The sequence below is a fragment of the Halichoerus grypus genome, chromosome 3 (assembly GCF_964656455.1).
Source record: "Halichoerus grypus chromosome 3, mHalGry1.hap1.1, whole genome shotgun sequence".
Taxonomy (NCBI): domain Eukaryota; kingdom Metazoa; phylum Chordata; class Mammalia; order Carnivora; family Phocidae; genus Halichoerus; species Halichoerus grypus.
This window is the reverse complement of record NC_135714.1, coordinates 56,874,161-56,894,356: the sequence shown is the minus strand read 5'-3', so window position 1 is coordinate 56,894,356 and position 20,196 is coordinate 56,874,161. Positions and strand designations below refer to the sequence as shown.

At 35.4% G+C, this 20,196-nt stretch overlaps 1 long non-coding RNA gene across 1 annotated transcript; it reads left to right on the top strand.

Moving 5' to 3' along the window:
- Window positions 1-533: 533 nt before the first annotated feature.
- Window positions 534-12,983, top strand: LOC118546174 (uncharacterized). The gene is made up of 3 exons (XR_004922476.2): window positions 534-684; window positions 12,442-12,495; window positions 12,605-12,983. It is a non-coding gene; the product is annotated as an uncharacterized LOC118546174 (long non-coding RNA).
- The last annotated feature ends 7,213 nt before the right edge of the window (window positions 12,984-20,196 follow it).

The window sequence follows — 20,196 nt, the reverse complement described above, 5'->3', positions numbered from 1 at the left end:
GCCAAAGATTTCTTGGATTCAACACCAAAAACATGATCCATAAAAGAAAAAAAGTAAGTTGTATTACTTTAGACAACTACTTTTTTAATATGATAAATGTTAGGTTTTATTTAAAATCTACTCTTTAAGATTTCCTTCCATGAGGGGTGCCTGGGTGGCTCAGTCCTTTAAGTGCCCAACTCTTGATTTCAGCTCAGGCCATGATCTCAGGGTGGTGAGGTAGAGCCCCATGTTGGGCTCTGTGCTGGGGGTAGAGCCTGCTAAAAATTCTCTCCCTCTCCCTTTGCCCCTCCCCTTCCATGTGCGCTTGCACAGGCTCACGCACGCTCTCACACACAAAGTATTTCCTTCCATGAAACAATCGATCAGCACAGAGAAGGCAAAGTGGATAAGTAAATATTTAATCTCTTTTCTAGATTATCTAGGTCCAAATTTCACAAATGATAAAACAGGTCTGCAATATGGTAATCAATAAGTTCTTTTTTTTTTTTTTAAGATTTTATTTATTTGACAGAGAGAGAGACAGCGAGAGAGGGAACACAAGCAGGGGGAGTGGGAGAGGGAGAAGCAGGCTTCCCGCTGAGCAGGGAGCCCGATGCGGGGCTCGATCCCAGGACCCTGGGATCATGACCTGAGCCGAAGGCAGACGCTTAAGGACTGAGCCACCCAGATGCCCCGAAATCTGTAAGTTCTTAAGAGCCTAGCCTCGATTTAATCCTTTTATTCTTAACTAAAAATCTTTTAATTACCTCATTCTTTGTTACATAAACCCTTCCCATGAACCTCTCCAGAACTTCATCCAAGAGAGATATCACTAGACATCTGTACTTGCCTCAAATGACTTTCATTTTCACATTCTATATTTATTATGAAAATGAATTCTATGGTTAAAGTCACAGAGTTGGACCTTCTAACTCTTTTAGATCAAACTCCAACTGTGTTGGTTAGTTCCACCCTTGTAAGAATGCAGACAATCTGCAGAGTCTTCTTATTTTGCCTGTTTTTATAAGGTCCTGGTAACTTGCCCATGTCCCTTGAAATCACTGACTCCACACACTTTAATTCTACCCAAATCTTTTTGTTCAGTTGCTTTCCCAATTCTGCTGAATCTACTATTAGCATTTTTAATTTTTTTTAAACATATAATGTATTATTTGTTTCAGAGGTACAGGTCTGTGATTCATCAGTCTTATACAATTCACAGCGCTCACCATAGCACATACCCTCCCCAATGTCCATCACCCAGCCACCTATCCCTCTCATCCCCCTCCACTCCAGCAACCCTCAGTTTGTTTCCTGAGATTAAGAGTCTCTTATGGTTTGTCTCCCTCTCTGGTTTCATCTTGTTTCATTTTTTCCCTCCCTTCCCCTATGATCCTCTGTCTTGTTTCTCAAATTCCTCATATCAGTGAAATCATATGATACTTGTCTTTCTCTGATTGACTTATTTCACTTAGCATAAACCCTCTAGCTCCATCCACATCATTGCAAATGGCAAGATTTCATTTTTTTTGATGGCTGCATAATATTCCATTGTGTGTGTGTGTGTGTGTGTGTGTGTGTGTGTGTGTGTGTATAGGACCACAGCAGACCCATTGCTCAATTTCAGATTAACATATTTAGACGATTGAATGTTCCAACCCATAAATATTCTTCAATTTACATAGGTCAACTTTCTCTCAAGTAGTAGGAAATTGATATTTTTAAAAATATTGTAATAGTGTGTTTCTTAAATATTTGTCATTGGCATGTCAAAATACAATGAATTTTTTGCATGTTGACCTTGTACTAAATAATCTTGCTAAACTTAAAGAATGCATATATAATAAGTTATTGTGTAGATTAGTTTATGTACAAAATCATTTCTTTGAATACTAATTTTATTTCTTCCTTTTTGTATATCATTCCTTTATTTTTATTTATTGTGCTGGTTAGATCATCAGTGCATTATTGAATAGAAAGGGTGTACCCTGCAAGTGTTCTTGGGTTCTTGAAGGAAAGCTTTGTGTATGGTTATTAGGTCTTTCTTAAATGTTTGGTATAATTCTCAGTAGGACCTTTGAATCATATTCTTAGGAAAGTTTTTAATTTTGGATTTTTAAAATAATTGCTAGAGAATTCAGATTTTGTCCTTATGTGAGCTTTATTTGTATGGATGGTTTATACATATTTTGGGAATTTTCTACTTAAATGTATTGGAAAAAAACTGTTATAATAACTTCTTGTATTAATCTAAACTCTATAGGTTTTGCAGTTGTCTTCCTTTTCCTTCCAGATATTTGTAACTGGTATCTGGTCTTTTTCATGAGTCTTATGAGTGGTTTACTAATGTTATTTACTTTTCAGCTTTTTAAATTTTCTTTATCAATACAACTCTGCCTGTTCTTAGGGACATATTTATGTACACACTGCTATTTTATCATTTGCATGAGAACAGCCCTTGGTTTCCTAGATTTTCATTGCTACAAAGATATTATCACTGTTTTTTGTAATAAAACAAGGAGAAATTCCTTACTGAAATTCCTTACTGAAACTTTATTAACTCACATAACATATTCCTTACAACTGAAAAATTTGCCTTAAAGATAATTTTTAATAAAATTTGCATGCTTTGACCTAAAAGTATATTATTTCCCATAAGCTTTGGCTCAGATTTCCTCCCTTCCTGAGGATAAATTGAAGTCCTTTGGTGACAGATGAGAATTGGGTTGTATATTTGTCATGACATGTTAAATTATGCTGTGGTAACAAACCTCAAAATCCTAATGGCTTAAAGTAACAGGTTTATTTCTTGGTCATGGTATAGATCCTTTTCTGGTCAGGAGGGGGCTCTGTTGGTCTTACTTACTCAAGCCAATGGCCCAGCCATATTTTGAAAGCTATGGTTTACTGAGTAGGTTGAGAAAGGAACTCACTCATATACAAATAAATGATTTGACTCCATAATGACATGCATCACTTCTAATCATAACTAATTGTTCAGACTTTCTCACACATGACCCCATCCGACTAAAGATAAAGTGAAATACTCCCATAAGCTTAGAAGTGAGGAGAACCAAAATTATCTGGTTAACAGCACTAATTAGTTCAAAAGGGTACACTTCTGTTCCCCCCCCCCCAGAATAGTAGGGGAGGAAGAAAAAGTAATTTTCTCACCAATTAATATTAACTGTTGTCTACATTTATGAATATTTTTAAGTGTCCCGCATATGCGAGTAAAAGCAAAATGGAAGTTAAAAATCACTGTGTTAGCAGTAATTTTTTCTGTGTCAGAGATATCAGTGATATATATATACTCTTACTTTTGCTTATGTGTTTTTCCTAAATTTTTATAATAAATGCATGTTTGTTTTTTAAAAATAAAGTTAAAACACAAAAGGAGATTAAATTGACAGTGAAATCAAGTGTTCAATTTTTCTGCATACTTCTCCATTTTTCTTTCATCACATCCTGACTTTAATCAATTTGAACCACTGGGGTGTATGTGTAGGGGAGATAGCTTCAAAAGCAATCACTGGTCAAGGCAGACAATAAAAATTCACCATTACATTTCATCCACCATTACACATAAAGAATATTTTAAAAAAGTATTTTGCTCTGTTTCATGTACATGGAAGGCATTTATAATTGAAATGTCATTGATATGAACTCAGGAGAAACATCAAGCATAAAAATGTAATTAATTCACAGTAATACTTGAGAAGAAATCAAGATGTTTTGCATGTGAATAGAAATTGAATGTTATCTGTCAGCTGCTGTGTAATGAGTGTTAGCCCCATTATAGGCTTATTAAAATTTGGATTTTATAGATTGGTCTTCAAATACTGACTGACCTATAAAAAGTAGGCTTTTCACTCACCCAAATGCACATTCTGAGGGATGACTTTGGAGATTGCCACAGTTTTAATATATGAGCCTCCTAAGCAGAGTCTTATTCTGAAATACAGAAACTCAATGCATTAACAGAAAATGATATATCTTTTAAAATATTTTTAATTTAAAAATATAAATTTGTCGCTTCTGCACTTACCTAGTTTTATCCAACTTCTCCATTAACAGTAAATTCTGCACCCCTGTTTCCAAATGTTGGGGTGCCTGGGTGGCTCAGTCAGTTAAACCTCTGCCTTTGGCTCAGGTCATGATCCCAGAGTCCTGGGATTGAGCCCTGCATCAGGATCCCTGCTCAGCAGGGAGTCTGCTTCCTCCTCTGCCCCTCACCCTGCTTGTGCTTGCTCTCTCTTGCTCTCTCTCTCTCACTCAAATAAATAAATAAAATTAAAAAAAAAAAAAAAAAGATTTCCAAATATCTATCTAAACTTTTGGCAAAACCAGCTGGACTTAAAGTCTGTTAAATCAGTCAGTAAGACAGGTCTTAACATCTATTAAGTTCCTTTAGTTATTATTTTGTGGGTGTATGAATCAGAGAGAATTTGAGTTTACTTATAAGACTAAAATTTTTACAGGTGCCTGGGTGGCTCAGTTGGTTGGGCGACTGCCTTTGGTTCAGGTCATGATCCCGGGATCCTGGGATCGAGCCCCACACTGGGCTCCCCCTGCTCTGAGGGTATCCTGCTTCTCCCTTTCCCTCTGCGGCTCCCTCTGTTGTGCTTGTGCTCTTGCTCTCTCTCTGTCAAATAAATACAATCTTTAAAAAAAAAAACTAAAATTTTTACTGCAGGTTGGGGGTGCATGGACTTTCCCACCCATAGTCTCTATAATGATATCAAATAGATTTGGATTCAAGTCCTCTGGATCTATAACTGACAAGCTAGAAAAAGTTATTTAACCTCTTGAAGTCCTGTAAAAGGCCAAATAGCTAATCTCCTTTAACATGAAAATATTAACATAAAATATATAACAATTATCATGGTAGTTAGAATAGACTAAACACTCAATAACTTTTATCTATATACCACAAAAAAAAAAAATAACCATTTTTATTAAGAGGCTGTAAAATGTTCTGTTGAAGCAAAGAAGATAGGCATATTTTTTCAGTCTGTTAATATTTATCTTGATAAAAGAGCAACACTTAGAAGTCTCAAGTTTCTTTTTCAGAGAAAATGGTTTTCAGTGTATAGCATTAGCTTTTTTTTAAGGTAATAGGATGAAGTTTTGGTTGGCTTTTACCAATCCATTTCTGATGAATAAGGATGTCTGCAACATTTCCCTATTTTAAATCCTATTTATTAAATAACCATACCAATCACTTATAAAGACATTTGTAAGCCACACTCAAGCAAATGGATGAACTTTGGTTCACACAGAAAAAATTAAAATCCACTACTGACCAGGGCAGACTGGCCCTTACTCAGAATGTTCAAAAATGATTTAGAGTTTCTAAAAAAATGCTGTGTTATCCATGTTGCTCATATATCCATTATTATTGTCTCTTTTATTGCACTTGCCCTCCAGAAGTATGTTTTTTTTTTTTCCTCCTTGACCTAGTTTCTGGTAATTAAATTGAGTTTTCTCTGTATCACTGCACCACTTGAAAGCTTCTAGGATCAGAGCCTCTCAGTAATCCCGCTATTGATTAAATCAAATCGGAGCCTATTTTGCCACCATGTGCTGATACTGACTGACACAATGGCAATTATCGGTAATAATTGTCAGTAAACTGCAATTGGAGGAATCAGAAACTGAAACTATATGGATCTTATACTGCTTAGATTATGATATCATCCACGGCTTTGCTCAGTTATGCTGAGCGAAATAAGTCAAAGAAAGAAAGACATGTATCATATGATCTCACTGATATGAGGAATTCTTAAACTCAGGAAACAAACTTAGGGTTGCTGGAGTGGTGGGGGTGGGAGAGATGGGGTGGCTGGGTGATAGACATTGGGGAGGGTATGTGCTATGGTGAGTGCTGTGAATTGTGCAAGACTGTTGAATCTCAGATCTGTACCTCTGAAACAAATAATGCAATATATGTTAAGGAAAAAAAAAAAAAAAGAAGCAGGAGGGGAAGAATGAAGGGGGGGAAATCAGAGGGGTAGATGAACCATGAGAGACGATGGACTCTGAAAAGCAAATTGAGGGTTCTAGAGGGGAGGGGGGTGGGAGGATGGGTTAGCCTGGTGATGGGTATTGAGGAGGGCACGTTTGGCATGGAGCACCGGGTGTTATGCACAAACAATGAATCATGGAACACTACATCTAAAACTAATGATGTAATGTATGGGGATTAACATAACAATAAAAAATTAAATAAATAAATAAATAAATAGAATTCAGGAATTATCCAATCCCTGAACAAATTACTGAGCACTTAAATTGAACACAGGACTAGGCTCTGTGACTACAAAATGAGGGAAACCACAATGCTTACCCTGGAGTCACTCATGGCATCATGGCATGAACAGAATGAGATGGAGAAAGGGATCATAGAATGTTTTCCAGTGCAAACTGTAGTGTAAGCATACAAATAGCCTAAAGCTTTCTCTTCCATCCCAGTGATAAAATAGTGAAGAAGGTAAAAAAAAAAAAAATATATATATATATATATATATAGTTGAGAATTGCTATATGCTAAGACCATGCTAAGTAGTTTAAGTATTTCAATTAATAGTTATAACAACATTGCAAGACAGAGATCATTCTTATTTAACAAAGAAACTTTCCTATTTAATAAATGAGGAACCTAAGACTCAGAGGATTAAGTAGCTTGCCCAAGATCACAAAGCTAGTAAATGGTAAACTGAGAGTTTGAATTGAAGCTATGGGCGTACTAATGAAAGAAGAAATTAGGTTACAACTTCTGCAATCATGCACAGGGTCAAAGGAAGAATGGAAATAAGCCACCAACATAGTCCCCCAAAGCACGATAGTCACCTCATCTCCTATATCAAGCACCTAAATCACTGAGTTATAACTTTCTGGTTTATTTCTCTTTCTCACTAGATCATGAGCTCAGTGAAAGCAAAGACATGGTCATGTTCATCTTTGTAATTTTTTTTTTTTTTGCCGTGAATTCTGCTCAGTATGTGACTACTGAATAATATTTGAACCAGATAAGCATTTCTTCTATACAAGAGCTATCTTTTGATATTTCAAAGCAACCACCTGAAGGAGGCAATACAAATTTCAGAGGCCAATTCTCAGGTCACAATTCCATATTCTACTGTTGTACTTAAATGTATAATTGAAATGCAACATAAAAGTTCCAAGTTTTTCAATAAAAGGAAGTGAAATGTCTTGCTGAAATATGACAAGATTCATTTTTTTAATTTTTATATTTATTGCATGCAACAGTCACTATTTATACTACCAATCCCCTCAAAATTTCACTATTTTAAAAATTCCTGATGTTAATTTAAATTTTCATTTGTCAAATGAACACATATATTTTTCTCAGTCTCAATTCTCCCCAATACCTTTTGTATTATAAAAATGATTAGATATCCAAATCTTTAAGAAGAGTTTCTCATGGCAAGGATTTTAATGTCAAGGTCATAGAATTCAAGTAGGTGTCTCTTCAATTTCCAATACTTCTACATTTTTAAATTATTTCCACTGGTGGGTTTGAATCTATTCACAAATTAGGAGGCATTTTATGAGCTATTTATATAAATGGAGAGAAAAAAGGAAGAAAAAGACATTCTCCTGCCTTACATAAGTTCACAGTAGAGTTATAGAAGCCAACAAACTAAAATACAAGTTCACAATACATTGTGAATTTTAAAAAGTATATGAATAAAAGAGCAAGAGAAAAACAGAAGAGAGAGTCTCAAACTTGATAGGGATTGTAGGGAGACTCCAAAACAATTAAACTGAGTCTTGGAGGATGAATAGGAATATGACAGGTAGCTAAAGAGGGTAAAGACAGTCTAAGTGAAAGGATCACAATGCACAAAGGCACAGAAGCATGGTGAGGAAAACCATGAGACAAAAGGAAGAGGAGATTTTGTGCCATTCTGAGCAGGTAGCTTCCTTTGAGAGCAGGCCTTAATCATTCCTTGCACTTAAGAGATAGGCATTTCTCTTATCTCATTTTGAGTCTTAATTCGAATTTATAAACAAAGGAAAATTAGATTTATAAACCAAGGAAAGCTACAGAGATACATATACCCAGTCTTCCTATACTCCCTGATTTGCACAGGGATAAAGCAGCAGTGATATCTGTGGAACGGACATGTCTGCTGGTTTAGAGACTCACTCTGGCAAGCTACTTTGAACATTCCACTGGTGCATCAACTACCAGATGAACCACTGTTCCTGCCAGGCTCTCTTGTTCTGCCTTCCACATCAAAACCTGTACTGCAGTTCAAAGTGAATTTACCAAATGGATAAGACTTCTCTCTGTAGAATTCAAAATTACACTATACGTTCTGATGTGGCCACATAAATCAATTCACTCAATAAACCAGCACTCAGCACGAGAGCCGTGGACCGTGGTAGCATTTATCGGTTATCAGGGGATACAGATTACTAAACAGGAATTCACTAGATCATGTGACAGTACTAGAGAAGTTTTGGGAAGTTAGGAAATGCTTCCCAGAGGACGTCCTACCTAAACTAGGACCTGAAGAACCTATAGTTATAGCTCCGTTAGACGAGATGTATAGAGAACAGAAATAAACAGGATTACCAGGTTAGTGAGAAACTATTCAAACCATTTACTTCACATTAAATAGATAATTCATCCAGCTGATGTTAAAATGTCTTAATAATCTGGCTTCAGTTTGGAATAACTATATTCAGGCACTTAGACATTACTGGTCTCCAGTGGAAGACACTAGACTTTGCAAAGAGCTTGCATTATAATAAAAACACATATCCATAAACAAATGCAAATGCACTATAGAGTGACAACAGCACTAAGAAATTCATGGTATAAGGTCAAGGTTGTCCAGAACATGAAGTCTTTTATGGAGGTACACATTAGTTCACCTACAGAGTATGAGTCACACTTTCTGACTTAAGTGTCTTACCACATGGAGAAAGGAAAAGGACACAAAAGTGTATACTCATCAATACTTTATCACAGTAAGTAATACTAAAAAAATCGAAATTGGTATTTTAGAATTTGAATTCCTTTTTGGCCTTTTGAATAATTCCCTAAGTGCCAGAGAAGTAAGGTGACAATATAATTTCCCATTTGAACTAGCACTATGTTGTCAGTTAAAGGAGATGATATTAATAATTAGGATAGGAAAACAGGAAGGCAGTGAGTGGGAAAGTCTCAGGCAAACCAGGGCATGTGGTCTCCTAGGGAAAAGCAGTTAACTGCAATGAATATATAATGCCAAACACTTTAGAATTCACAGTGTTTTAACTAGAACTAAATGTTACTTAAAATCATATACTTGAAAACCTTCCTAAACTGCATCCATAAATTACTATACCAAAACAATATCTAAATTCCACTACAAGTGTAATGTCAAAAGTCTAATGAAGTTTACCAGTATACCAATTTCAAGATATATTTTAGTTCCTTATTTTGTCAGGAAAAAAATGGTTATTCTAACTTAATTTCATGAAAAGTAAAAATGATTATGTTCAAAATACATCATATTAAAACACTTGCAATTACTTCATTAGATTTGTTAGTATTTAATGATTGCCTTATACATAACGTCTATACACTGCATCTTAGCTGACATTATTTAATATATTCAGATGGATGATGCATGTATTATAATCAAACATGATTATATATGCTTACAAATTAATTGCATCTTTAAACATGTTTAATTTGTTTTGATATAATATTATGAACCATGCTGGGTTTGGGATCTCTGCCATATAGATATCAAAGCTAAACCAGTCTTTGTTGTAATGAGGATCATATTTTAAGTGTGTTTAATGCTTAGTTCCATTGCTATAATCTGATTACAGCCAAGGCAAATCAGCCTGGAGTACTATTTGCAATAGTTCTAAAGCACAATTTCATCTTTCAAATAGATAGGTTTACTCTCTTATCAAAGAATATTTGCACATAATTTAGAAACTTAAAAAGTACTACTCAGTTTATAAAGATAATGTAAGCTCCATTTCATTTTCCAAGACCTTTAGCCAAAAGCAACTATTGAAGGTATTTCTTCTAGTAGTTACCTCTATGTTTTTAATAGGTGCAAGCTATTTTGCTTTTTTAAATTTCAGTCATTATTGACCTCCTGCAAAGAACAATTTTATTCTTTTACCATTCACATGCCTATACTACCCTCATCCTCACTCTCAATATACTGTAGGCATATCAAATATCGAAACCAATACTTTGAGTATGTAAATACTGATGCTTAGAGGCTCACAGAGTATACTATAATTTTACTTGTGGGGTTTTTGTTTGTTACCTGGGTTAATAAACTGCCTTGTTCTAATTTTTGTTAGCTTTCTATGCATCTATTATTGTTCCTCCTTACTTTGTCTGGCATAACTCTAAAACACCTCTAAATAAGGTCAAACACATTGATCCACTTACTATTTTTGAGAAATACCTATGGGAATTTTCCTATTTTTGTATGCAAAATGCCTTGTGTCCTGCTCTAATGAGGACTAATCGCTCTCTAGATCTGTAACATAGACACTATCCTGGGATAGCTCTTTACCATTTTCCTGGGCATTCTCAGCCTCTTTTGAGATTTGGTTTCCAGGTACCCATCTTTAATTGTTTTGCCCTATAACCTTGTTCTGGGAGAGCAGTAGCTTTCCTAAAAAAGAATGTATATTTTTGAAAACAAAATTTATTCTACTCTCACACTTTATTGGGAGTTTGCCTGTGTTTATAATTCTTAGTTGAATATAATTTCCCCTCAGCATCTTATTGTGTCATGGATGCACTACTTTCTCTTAATTCTCTAAGGATATTAATTAAATGGTTTGTTTTACTTCCTGTACGATCATGGATTTCTCCAAGGTACTTTATGTTATTGCTGTATTTTGGTGAATTCTTAAATTAGAACTCTTCTGCTAACTTCTGTTTGTTCATATTTGAATGAAACTCTACAAAGCCTGGTTTAGAAATTGTGCTGGGGCGCCTGGGTGGCTCAGTCAGTTAAGCGTCTGTCTTCAGCTCAGGTCATGATCCCAGAGTCCTGGAATGGAGCCCCACATTGGGCTTCCTGATCAGCGGGGAGTCTGCTTCTCCCTCTCCCTCTGCCCCTCCCCCTGCTCCTTCTCTCTCTCTCTCCCTCACTTTCTCTCAAATAAATAATCTTTTTTTTTTTTTTAAAAAAAGCAATTGTGTCATATATGGACTATATGGACTGGTAGAATTCTCTATAGTGTACCTGATACAAGATGGCTGTTTTGTTAAATGTCAGTATTTATAGATCCTTTCCCTGGGACAGATAGTTTCTCCAGAAAGAAATATTCTACTTTCCTGTCTGGGTGACATAAGGAAGTTACCCAACATTCTAGAAGCCAAGCAGCAGCCTAGCAGAAGAATTTTGTATGATAATGGTGAGGGAGACTGAACTCATTCTACTTTACAGAAACTTTTATTTAATCCTCATGATTTAAGTGAAGCACAATCGAACTATTCTCCCCCATGCTGGTATCCAAACCAAGAAACTTACTCTTATCTTGAGAACAAACCTTTCTTCTCAGGGACAGGGAAGGTGTATTCAGCTGGCTGTGAGGGCTTAAGAAGAGAATCAGTTGTTATAATTACAACTTCCCTGGTACCTCTCAAAGGCCTGTGACAGTTTGAACAATGACATGACCACCCTATGCCAGGGCTATTAGTACTCCATCTCATGGCCAGCCAACATGTAGTTCAGCTCCAAAATCCTATTTTAGAGTTCTTAGACTTTGCTCCTAGGAACATTCTCAGCAGCATCTGCCATAGGTTGGATTCCCGGAGATTCTGAGATGGAAATTTGCAGATGATTGCAGAGATGGGAAGAGGAGGAGAAGGGATGTGATCTCAGGAACACTGTGTGTAAGGATGTGACGGCAGCAGGATAGGACAAAGAAGAAGCTGAATTGTGATGCAGCTGCAATGAGGCTTCAGCCAGTCTCACAGGGAAATCTTGATACTGGGATGCCCTTTGGACATATTTTCATTTGATGTAAGAAGGCTCGATTTTTATGCCCCAACACAGACCAGTTATTGAATGCAAACTGCTGACAGCCAGGAGGCATTACCCTTAAGAAATGCTGCTCCTTTTGGCCATGGCAGTTCCTAGTGAGGAACTCGGCTATTGGTTGTTAGCAAGCAATACTCCAAGCAGTGGGGGAAATAAGTATCATGGTCCAGAAGAGGAGATCTGAGCAATGCACAATACGCTGGAAGCTTCTGCATTGCACTGATACCTGGCCCTGCCAATCCACTTGCAAGTACCTCTCAGTTCCAACCTACAGTTTAGGCTTGGCCCATGGAAATACACACCCTTTCCCCACCACAAGTGATCATGCAAATCTGTTTCCATGACCACCCTCCCTCCTTGCTTTAACATCAAAGGCAAAGCCATCATTCTTTCACTCTGTTTTCTACAGGGGCCTGGGGAGTTGAACACTGGCCTGTGTGAATTTCCAACTCCAGACCCTCAGGTAAAGCTATGTTCACGGTAACCTCAAATCCAAGTGTCCCTTATTTGACTTAAGGTCAGAAAATTCCCTTAAAAATTGTCTTCATACATTGTTTTCCTATTGAAACCAGTGATAATGACAGAAGGGAAGAAGAGGATTTGGAAATCATTCAGCAAGTCTAATAATATACACAGCATTTCTTTTTCAACTGGATGGACCCTCAATCTTCACCATCATCACATTAAATATCTTATTATACTTTGGATTCCATGAAGTCAGCAATTTCCTCTGCTATATATAAAACATGATAGAAGTGCTATATTTTAAGACAAAAAAAGAATAAGACAAGAAAACAAAAATCAAATAAAGCTTAGAAAAAAATACAACTGTAATTTATATCAAGTTAAAGAAGAAAACCAGAACTGTTTATTCATAGAGGTTCCGGAAGATACTGGATAAAATCCTACCAACATCCTTAATAAAAAGTCTAAGTAGATAGAAATAAAATAGCAAGCATAAATATAATCTGTGAATTTTGGTTTTATTTCTCATTACTTCTAAATCATACTTCTCTCATCTTAAAGTTTCTAAGTTAATATTCTCCTAGATGAAGCAGCTCTTTCATACTATTCTCTAAGCAGGAAATTAGTAAGAACTTTAATGTTGTCAATAAATGTGCTCTGGATTTCCTTTAAGTAAGAGAAATCTCTAGCAATTAGGTGATTCAAGTTTAAGCATTCATGTGGATTGGCGTCAATTAAATGTTGGCAAGGTCAATGCAAACACTGAAAGTGGAATAAAAATTGTAAGGGTCTGGTGATTAAATAAGCAGTGGGTGATTAGTCACATTCATAGCTATGGGTATGTTTTCAATCTGCTTAAGGAGAATTTGAAAACACAACATCATATACATGTAGTTCAGGAAAGAAATTGGTTGTTTTGCATTTAAAATTTCCAGGTCAAAATGACATCATGAAAATGAAAGGTCTGAGAAGCTAAATGCACTGTCCCCTGTGTTCCTCAGAGTAAAAAAGACAGATTATCCATCAAGCAAGGCTGATTCCCATCTAACAATGACCTCTTTATTCTTTCTATTGCACAAAACAGTATAAGGAAACAACATGAGCTCAAACTTTGCTTAAATTTTGGTTTCGATATGTATTAGATGTGTGAATTTTAGCTTTTAGGCAAGTTTTCTGAATCTGTTTCTGTATCAGTAAAATGGAAATATTAATATTCACCTGGCAGAGCTATTGCCATATTAGTAATAAAGAATATAAACTATTTAGTGAAATGCCTGAGATAAGTCAGGTGATTGTATTTCTAATTGAGGACAATAAACAAACTATATTATGTACATAGATAATATAAGGTTCTATGCTAGAAGAATGAACTTTTATTTTCAGATAAAGTATATGAGGTTTTGAACTCAGAAAGAACATTGAAAAAGTCCATTTCTGCCACTGGAAAACTGTTACTATTACAACAGCCAAGAATTACAGACTACTCAATACATGCTGGGTAATGTTTGAAGCACTTTATATTAATCAGCTCATTCAATCCTCACAACTTCTTATATGGTAATTACTATTATTTTTCCAATACTACAGATCAAAAAAGTAGTACACAGAGGCACAGAGTCGTTTAGTAGTAGGCATTGGAAGTCTGGCTCCAGAGGTCTCATTTCTAATTATTATAGTATGTTGTCTTCCATGATTTGACCCAAATGATGCAACATATCATAAGCATGTAAAGCTAGAATTTCCTGAGAACATAATTTCTATGTCACTCTAGGTAGAAGAAAATATGAACTTCAAAGAGGAAATTCTGCAACTTACATAGTTACTTTGCCAAAATTAATATTAAAATGTCTTCTAAAGGTAATAAAATCTACCTCAAAGAGATATTTACACCTCCATGTTCATTGCAGTTTTATTTACAATAGCCCAGCCATGGAAACAGCCAAGTGTCCATCCAGGAATGAATGGATGAAGATGTCACACACACACACACACACACACACACACACACGAATATTATGCAGTCGTAAAAAAGGAAATTTTGCCTTTTGTGACAACATGGATGGACCCTGAAGGCATTAGACTAAGTCAAATAAGTCAGACAAAGATAAATACTTTATGTTCTCACTTCTATGTGGAATCTAAAACAGTTGAACTTCTAGAAAAAGAGAATGGAATGGTGGTTGCCAGTGGTTGGGAAAAATGGAGAGATATTTGTCAAAGAGTATAAACTTCCATCTGTAAGATTAATAAATTCTGGAGATCTAATGTATAGCATGGTGACTGTGATTATGAGTACTGTATTATATACTTGAAAGTTGTTAAAAGACTAAATGTTATCAGCACACACAAACGAATAGCAATTATGTGAGGGGATGGAGGCATTTAACCTTACTGTGGTCATCATTTCACAATATATCCATGTATCAAATCATCACATTGTACATCTTAAATTGACATAAGTATATGTTAGTAATAGGTCAATAAAGCTGGAAAAAAAAGGTCTTCTAAAGAAGTTGCCTTTGTATTTTGTGAGAGACTATAGCTTTTTCAAAATGTTACCAACAAATATTTTTAGCGTACTCTGCTTCAGCCTGTCGAGAAAAGCATCAGGTGTGAAAAGGAGGAATTTGAACCTGATTTCACCCTATTTTAGGTTATCTTTAATTATTCAGAAAATACCTCTTCAGAGAGAAATTGGTGGTTATCCAAACGTTAAGTATTATTGCTCTTCATGAAATGTGATTTTGGTCTCTTGGTCATTTTAGCATTCATTTTTCTCAATCACATATTACATTATACTCCTGGTTGCTTTCCTTTTGATTGCTTATCTTTTGTTATTTTTTCTTTCCTTCTCATTTTTTTAGGAAGAAATGCAATTGCTTTGTTTCAATAGCCAAACTACCATCCACTATTTTAGTTCTAATATAGATGACTTTTCATTTCTAATTCTAAAGGTCATATTTTCTGACAGAGGCCAATTTCTGAGAAATGAAGATTCATTTTTTTTAATTTCACTTAATTTTATATCATAGGATATATTCCTGTCTTTCTATCTGTCCATAGAGTAATAGCCCTAAGAATTTCATACATGTACTACTTTGTAGAGATCAATATATTTAGCTTCCTTCTGTTTATAATTTGATTGCTTGTGACCAGTTTGGGTAAATTTGTAATTTCTCAGAACCTGAGACATGATTAACATGGATATTAAAAAATTTTTGAGTCGGCATTTTTGTGAGACTTAGAACATAATACTAGGAGCTAGATAATTATACATTTTAAGTTTTATATTCTTGGATGCCATGTTGTATTGTCTACCTAAAAATAGCTCAAAATTCCATTAATGGTGAGAAGGGTTCCAAAATTACCTGCTAAATTCTAATCAGCTCATTCTAAAGAGCAACCTGTCATCTACCTATGTCATAGTATAGGAAGATTCTGAGTACAGGATTGTTGTGAATATTACAGTATTAAGATATAGTCCAAGGAACTACTGGTAAAGAAGTGAGGGGTCAGGCAGGAAAAGAGAGACAAAGCCATTTTGCAATGGCAAGCAAAGTCTCACAGAGGGTAACTTTGTGTCAGATCCCACAGAGGTCTCTGGAAGCTTTCACACCACATTTCAGAGTCACCCAGTGTAGGAAGGAAGCGCAAGGATCCCATCTCCCATTAAGAAAGAGAAACATGTGAAAAAAGAAGAAGATAGCAGGAGGGGAAGAATGAAGGGGGGGAAATCGGAGGGGGAGACGAACCATGAGAGACGATGGGCTCTGAAAACCAAACTGAGGGTTCTGGGGGGGGGGTGGGAGGATGGGTTAGCCTAGTGATGGGTATTAAAGAGGGCACGTTCTGCATGGACCACTGGGTGTTATGCACAAGCAATGAATCATGGAACACTACATCAAAAACTAATGATGTAATGTGTGGTGATTAACATAACAATAACAAAATTAAAAAAAGAGAGAGAGAAACATGTGGAAGGAGCCGAGATGCCCTTCAACAGATGAATGGATAAAGAAGATGTGGTACATATATACAATGGAATATTATTCAGCCATCAGAAAGGATGAATACCCACCATTTGCATCTACATGGATGGAACTAGAGGGGATTATGCTAAGTGAAATAAGTCAAGCAGAGAAAGACAAAAGAAACAATGGTTTCACTCATATGTGGCACATAAGCGATAGCACAGAAGACCATAGGGGAAGGGAGGGAAATCTGAAGGGGGGGGAATCAGAGAGGGAGACAAACCATAAGAGACTATGGACCCTGGAAAACAAACTGAGGGTTTCAGAGGGGAGGGAAGTGGGGGGAGGGGGTAACAGGGTGATGGGTATTAAGGAGGGCACGTGTTGTGATGAGCACTGGATGTTATACATAACTAATGAATCACTGAGCACTACATCAAAAACTAATGGTGTACTATACAGTGGCTAACTGAACATAATAAAAAAAAAGAAAGAGAAACGTGGAAAAAATCATTGTATTTAAATGGAAAGGAACTAAATATTAAAGGATAAAAATTGCCACATCATTTCAACATTGCATCTTCGCATATATCCTCAGAATTGACCAAAATCACATGTATTTCTTTTTTTGATATCCTATATATTTGTCCATTAAGCTATAAAAAATTTATATGTAAGAATATATTAAAATTAGCTAATACAGCCTACATTATTCTTATTTTTTTAATAGCCACAGATTGTTTTTTAATTTATCCACATATTAGTACTTATTTCCCTGCTCCTTCTTAACGTTCTGAGAGTATTCTATAAACCTTGGTAATTTAACAAATAGGTTTACCTCTGTGATTATCCATCCATGTATTTCACCAAATATCCTTATTTGATTCCAATTTGTACTTTCATCAACAACAAAAAAATCAATTTTTTAATTCATGGTTTTTAATATTCTTGGAAGACTCTAAGAGTTGAATAAAAAGGAAGCATTCTAGCATATATTCTATATATGATATGAACATGATTTTCCAAAATATCTGTTAAAATAAATCCAAGGAATCCTATTTAAAACTCAGAAATCATTTTCTAGGCAGTGTCTCAAAAAAGGAGAAATAGCTCAAGAGTTATACCACATAGCATATAGTTTCTTCAAGAGTAGCTTTTTAATTAGTGTCACTTCCCAGCTGCTGATTTTCAAAGAGTCATAAATATGGAAAACCTTGATGTGACATCTGGAAATGACTAACTGGTGATTAAAAATAGTATCTTTTCCCCTAAAGAGCAGAAAACGACTTGGAGACATTTTCCAGCTAGCCCTAACATGTGAATTTAATAGAATATGTGACATTGATGCTTTATACATGAGGGAGAGGTGAAGGCACGACCCATCTTGGCTAATCACTGTGCTTACTTATATCAGGTATGAGGAAGTATAACACATGGCCTCATCTTCTCTTAGACCACATGTTGTGATAATTCTTTTTTTTTAAATTTTATTATGTTATGTTAATCACCATACATCAATAGTTTTTGATGTAGTGTTCCATGATTGTTTGTATATAACACCCAGTGCTCCATTCAGTACGTGCCCCCTTTAATACCCATCACCAGGCTAACACATCCCCCCACCCTGTTGTGATAATTCTTATATTAGATATAGGGACATGGTATAAGTGGTTAAGAATATGGTTTCTGGAGTCAGATTACCTGAGTTTGATTCCTGGCTCCAGTTCTTCTAATTAGTGTGACTTTGGACAAGTTACTTAGCCATCTGTGCCCTTCCATCCTCAGTTGTGCTCCTAATAGTACCTATGTTGGTTTTATAATGAGGAATAGATGAGCTAATACATGTAAAGTGCTTGTAACATTTAAGTCCCTAATAGTTTAAAATTATGCATAACTATAACTTAGCTATGTTACAAAAACTCACTGAAATAAAATTAACAGTGCTAAGGATGCCATAATCCTCCCTCTGTATTCATTTTAGATACTCATAAAGCAGAGGTTCTCAAAGTATGGAACCTCGGCCACCAGCATCCATATTACCTGAGAAACTAAAAATTTCACCTCACACCTGCTAAATCACAAGCTCTCAAGTTAATGCCCAGACGTCTGTGTTTTAACAAGTCCTCCAGGTAACTGTAAGACACAGTAAAGTATAAGCACCATTGTACAGCATATTCTTGCCTGCAGAATATTCTTCAAGCTAAAATGACTTTTAGCAACTGATATACAGAAATAATAAAAAATATCTGTGGTGATCTAGGATGAGAAGAAAAAAAAAACCCTTCCATATAACAAAAACAAAAGTTGAAACAAATTCTTGGCAAGGTTTTACTTGCAAAAAGAAATTAAGAAGTTTAGAAAAGATACATATACCTCAGGCCCCAGGCACGGTTATTTTGAAGTTCAATAATAAGACAATAAAAATGAGATTCATTCCAGGGTACCCGGGTGGCTCAGTTAAGCATCTGACTCTTGATTTCAGCTCAGGTCATGATCTCAGGGTCCTCAGATTGGGCCCCACGTTGGGCACCATGCTGGGTATGGAGCCTACTTGAGATTCTCTATCCCTTTCCTTCTGCCCCTCCCCCCTCTCTGTTTGCACTCTCACTCTCTCTTTAAAAAAAAAAAAGAAAGAGAGATTCATTCCTTAAACATTGCTTGAACTACTTCAAAATGTCTTATGCAAAGCACTGAGTACAAATCTGTAAGTTGTATACATTTAATAAATGATATTTGCTATTACTATTTACTAGCACAGTTCTATTCACAGCGTCATGAGAAATACTCAACCTTAGAATCACAGAGTCCAATAGAAATAATCTAGAAATTTTGTCCAAATTTGGTCTATTCTAATCTGTATCTGTTCAGAACCAAATCCAAACTATCTAAATTTTAATTTAAATAATATATTTTAATTCCATTCAATTATGAAAAATATAATCATTTACATTCATTATTCTTTATTAATATTCAATTTGTAGTCCATCTTAGTTCATTCAAAAAAAGCCAATCTATATGTTTCTTACCACAATGCATTCTTAAGCTTCTAGTACTGTATTATATAGGTATGAGGCTGTATGAAACTTCACTAACATTTAACTAAATTTTTAATTTTAAATAAAATGTAAAGATACCATTCCAGTAAACTGAATATACAGTAAGCCTAAAACAAGTTTCAAAAGCAGAAAAAGGTGGATATAAATCAAATCAGAAAGAGATTACTAATCTACAAAATTATCTCAAGCTTCATCTTGACAATGCTAGAGTTAAACTAGCAGCATTTGCTGTAAGATCTTAAATAGTATTTCCAAAAGCACTATACATGCTGAAAAATCAGTAATTCCTATTAAGCTATAAAAATAACCAGTATTTGTTGTTTGGGCTAACCACTTCAAAACAACATAGCACAAAACTATTCCAAAAAATAGAAGAGGAAGGAAAGCTTCCAAATTCACACTATGAGGCCAGCCTTATCCTGATACCCAAATCAGATTAAGACATTACAAAAAAGAGAACTATATGCCAAAATCTCTAATGAACATAAATGTAAAAATCCTCAACAAAATATTAGCAAACTGAATTCACCACAATCGAGTGGGATTTATTCCAGGGATGCAGGGTTGTATCATGCTGATTGATTTGTGAATATTGAACATCACTCAACAAGGAAAGGATAAAAGCCATATGATCATTTCAATTGATGCAGAGAAAGCATTTGCCAAGGTAAA